We start from the raw sequence: 4,886 nt of genomic DNA, 5'->3' as shown, positions 1-4,886 counted from the left end.
AACACTGATATTTTTATTATTGGCTTTATTAACAGTGTAATATATTCATGCCCTCAGACCTTTTACAATAGATTCACTATTCACAATGTTAGAATCAAGTTACCAAATATTTAGTTGAACATGAGGGATGAAATGAGATGATTTTAAAAATGTGATTGGCTAAAGTATTTTTAAGAGTGAAAAATTAATTTTAGTATTTAAAAAACAAAATTTTCAAGGTTATTGTCAATCCAACCGTAAGTCTATTGCTTAGGCCACGGGACTGCCCATCAATCTTTCTTGTCGGAGAGCAATTAATCTCTTGAACCACTTTTCTTCAGCTTCAGCTTTTTCAATAAATAAATTTGGATGAGCTAGAGAATTGTCATCTTGGTACTTGATAGCTGTGGGGATGCTGTCAGGGTCTATTTCCTTCCCAGTGCTGGGTGGGTCAGCAGCAACCGATGCTGGTCCTGATGCTGGAGTCACATGCTTCACTTCACTTGGTTCTACTGCTTTTTTGATGTCTTTACTTGATCTGAATGTCTGCTGAACAAAAGAATCACTTTCAATTGCTTCAATTTCTTTTACTCTTTTTACTTGTTCAACCAGGGTGGCTTGGTCTTCTTCTTTTCTTCTCTTTGCTTCTTCCTCATTTCTTTCTTTGGTTTTTAATGCTTCATCAGCTTTTGCAGCAGCTTCAAGGACCAATTGTAGTCTGGCTTTGGCCTGTTCAGCTGGAGGCAGATGTTCTAATCCAGCTTTGATGTTTCCAGAATCCCCGCATTTGATGCTGTGCGATTCTTTGTCTTTGCCTTTATCCTTCTCCTTTTCTCTTTTCTCTTTGGCCCGGAATTTACGCCTGTCTCTGTCCCTGGACCTACTACGAGTTCTTCTGTGACTGGATCTTTCACTGCTTCTACTATGTGAGCGTGGACAAGTTCTGCGGGTGCTGGTGGCGGCGTGGTTAGAAGAGGGGGTTCCAGGTCCCCACGTCAGGAGGTGCGAACCCGAAGGTCGATCCAGAAATGGGACGCAGGTCTTCAGACACTGAAGAAGAAAGCAGAAGCAAGAGAAAAAAGAAACATCGGAGGCGGTCATCTTCAAGCAGTTCTTCAGACAGCAGGACATACAGCCGCAAGAAGGATGGGAGGAGGCCAAGGTCTGAGTCAAGATCCTGGTCTAGAGACCGCCAGCCTCGCTCACATTCTTATGACAGAAGACGCAGGCACAGGTCAAGCAGCAGCTCTTCTTATGGCTCCAGAAGAAAAAGAAGTCGCAGTTGTTCCAGGGGCCGAGGGAAATCCTATAGAGTTCAAAGGTCTCGGTCAAAAAGCAGAACAAGAAGGTCCAGGTTAAACTAAGATTCTTAACAGTTGCAAAATTACAGTTAAGAAATAACGACAAGCGTCTCAGAGAATCTGACCACCAGAGATTTCTGGGGATTCCAAAAAAATGGAGGACGGGATGGAGGAGATGAGGAACTGATGCTGTTGAGGTCTGGTCCAGGGGAGAAGAGATCAATAGTCTAGGTTGATCCTCAGCTCCCGAAGGAGTGAATGAATGGGTGCATTTTTCCGATCTTGCTTGCCTAGGAAACAGTTGTCCCTGTGAGCTGATTTCCCAGCACAGACCTGGACCTAACAAACATTACCTGTTTTGTGTACTGATTGAGGCATGAGTTTGTCTCCGGGTTCCTTATGGGATTCTAGAAGTTAAATCTTTCGTGAGTCGTACTCTCACCTAGCCCTTGGCCACATTTCTGAATAGTTAGTTGGCATTCGTTGTCAGAAGTCTGCATATTTTGCCAGGCTCTGCTTCTGTAGGTGGCATGGCATAGGCCTGATGGGAACAGGGCTTCTATAAAAAAAGAAAAAGGAAGTATGTCTGGAAGACTGTGGTGCAAGGCCATTTTTGCTGGTTACAAGCGAGGCCTCCGGAACCAAAGAGTGCACGGCTCTTCTTAAAACTGAAGGTATTTATGCCTGAGATGAAACTGAGTTCTACTTAGGCAAGAGATGTGCCTATGTGTACAAAGCAAAAAAGAATACAGTGACTCCTGGAGGCAAACCAAACAAAACCAGGGTGATCTGGGGAAACGTAGCTCAGGTCTACAGGAACAGTGCTATGGTTCGTGCCAAATTCTGAAGCAACCTTCTGGCAAAGGCCATCTGATACAGAATCCGTGTGATGATGGCCCCATCATGGATTTAAACTAATGGAGAGTAAATAAATAAAAGTGGATTTGTGCTCTTGACAAAAAAAAGAAGTAATGACAGAATAATTTTATAGTTGGGGTAAATACGACATGAGAAACTCTACTAGGGTTAGGTTCACAGCAGTAGGAAGGTTGTGAACCACTGGATTAGAGGTTGTGACATTGTCATCTTTACTCCTTCCTTCATGGAGAGAGAGGAGTTCTGAGAAAGCACAAAAGTGTACCCAAAAGCTGAGAAGTAAACTCCAAATAAACAATTTGCATGCAAGCTGGGGCAGGATATACAACCTAAGTGTAAGTGTCCAGGGTCGAGGGTGTCAGGTAATGTAAGGAAGGGATGGAGGTATGGCATTGTGTATTGGGACATGAGTTACGTATAGGGTGTGCTTCAGAGACTCACGCATTCTCTATGTGCCAGAGAGTGAGGAAAGTGCTGGAGTTGGGGAAGGCTGGATGTCTTCAGCTAGTGAGGAATCATACTCTGGCATACTGCCTCTACAGGAGTGGAGGCCCATAGCACTGTGGCTCTGTTGTCAATCATCAGAGCCCGCCTCTGACCGGATGTGCATACTCTTGCTTCCTGTGAGGAGGGGAGGGACTGGGTCTTAGTGCCCGTGCCACAGAAGCCCGCTAGTTTGCTGCTCTCGACTAGCTGCTAACAAGTACCGAAAGAGTTTTGCGGCCAAGGTAAGGACCCAGAATGTGTACTGAAGAGTACCTCTGGAGTAACTATGGGAGCTTCACTTGCTCTCACCCATGGGTCAGTAGGCTTGCCGTGAAAAACATAGGCTGCCGTACAAGATAGCATGTTTCTGAGAGGAGTTGAGGCCCCCAGTCTTAGTAACGGTAATTCTGAAAATGGTGGCTTCCTAGATCACAGTTAAAGCAAATCTGTGGGTTCTAAGTGGTAAGAAAACCTTGAAACAAATACAAGTCCATACAGAGCTTTAGTGTCACCAGACTAGACTAAAATGTCCCCAGCAGCATGCACTGCCAAAGGAGGTGGAACGGACTTAATGACTGGTAAAATAGGAGGTTTTTTTTGTTTGTTTCTTTGTTTTTTAACAAGTGCAAACTTTACAAAGTGTTTCAAAACCACTTTTATCAATGAGGTAAATCAGAGAGTAAAAGCATTAGCTACTAAATCCAAAATGTGAGTTAGATTCTTGAAACATATGTGGATGGCATGAGAGAACTGACCCCTCCAGGCTCTCTTTCTATTTCTAGAGGCCTGAGGTGGCCCTTGCAACCTCCGTCTGAGAAAAATATGAAACTCTAAAAATCCCCGAAAGGCGCGGGATTTGCGAACCCAACACGAGATGGTGGGAGGGCTCAGGGAGACTTAAAAGAAAAGATACCTTGAGGTTGAGGGTAGCCACGCCCAGCACATTGGAGTAGGAGGGATACTTCGAGGTAGGTACCCTGATGTTTGAGGTAGCCACGCCCAGCACGTGGGAGTAGAAAGGATACAAAGAGGGTGGTATCCTGAGGTTTAGAGTAGCTCACAAAGCAATTATGATTCAGAGGGAGCCTGAAGAGGGAGAAAACAGGAAGTTTAGGCCAGTCAACTGAGCACTTGAGAGTCAGATGGAGGTACCAGGAAGTTTAGGATAGCTGCGTAAAGCACTAGGGATTCGGAGGGAGCCTGAAGAGAAAGATACCAGGAGGTTCAAGGTAGCCACATCCAGCACTTGAGAGTCAGACGGAGGTCTCAGGAAGTTGAGAGTAGTAGCCACGCACAGTGGGTGGGAGTCCACGGAAGCTTAATTTCAAGGAGCTGTGCCCAGCCCTCTGGAGTCAGAGGATACAGCAAGTGTGAGTCAGAGGGAGCCTTAAGAGGAAGTACCTTGAGATTTATACCACTTTCTGGGAGTCAGGGAGCCTTAAGAAGGAGGTACCAGGAGGTTTAGGGTAGCCACACCCAGCATATGGGAGTAGGAGGGATACACAGAGGGAGGTACACTAAGGTTTAGGGCTGCTGCACAACTAGCCCGTGGTATTCTAAAGGAGCCTGAAGAAAGAGGTACAAGAGATTTAGGGTAGCCACTCCCAACACTTGAGAGTCAGAAGGAGGTACCAGGAATTTTAAGGTAGCCAGGCCCAGCAGGTGGAGGTCCAAGGGAGCATAATTTCAGGTAGCATTGCTGAGCCCTCGAGAGTCAAGAGGATAATTAGGAGATACCATGAGGTTTAGGGTACCATGTCTAGCACTTGGGAATTAGAGGAACCTTAAGAGGGAGCTATAAGAGGCTTAAGACAGCCATGCCCAGCATACAGGAGTCAGAGGGAGCCTTAAGAGGAGGTACTGTGAGATTTAAGGTAGCCGCTCCAAGTTAGTGGGAACATCGGGTAAGTACCTTAAGAGGGAGGTACCAGGAGGTTTGGGGTAGCCACATCCAACACATGGGAGTCAGAGGGAAACCTAAGCTGGTATATGAGTAGTCATGCCCAGCCCTTTGTAGTCAGAGAGAGCCATAAGGGGGATGAGGTGGCATGAGGTTTTGTGCAGCCCTGTCCAGCAGGTAGAGGACTGAGAAAGCTTAATTTCAGATTGTTGCAACAAGCACTTGGGAGTCTAAGGATAAACTTGAGACTTAGGGTAGCCATGTCTAGTACTTAGGAGTCAGAGGAAACCTGAAGAGGGACGTAGTATTAGGTTTAAGATAGCCATGCCAGCACGTGGCATTCA

General features: G+C 45.8%; 1 pseudogene; it reads right to left on the bottom strand.

The window, feature by feature from the left end:
- Positions 1-249: 249 nt before the first annotated feature.
- On the bottom strand, positions 250-939 carry LOC114619171 (annotated as a pseudogene).
- Positions 940-4,886: the final 3,947 nt, after the last annotated feature.

This window comes from Grammomys surdaster, unplaced genomic scaffold (genome assembly GCF_004785775.1).
Source record: "Grammomys surdaster isolate TR1022 unplaced genomic scaffold, NIH_TR_1.0 148, whole genome shotgun sequence".
NCBI lineage: Eukaryota > Metazoa > Chordata > Mammalia > Rodentia > Muridae > Grammomys > Grammomys surdaster.
This window is presented reverse-complemented; position numbering and strand designations above follow the sequence as displayed.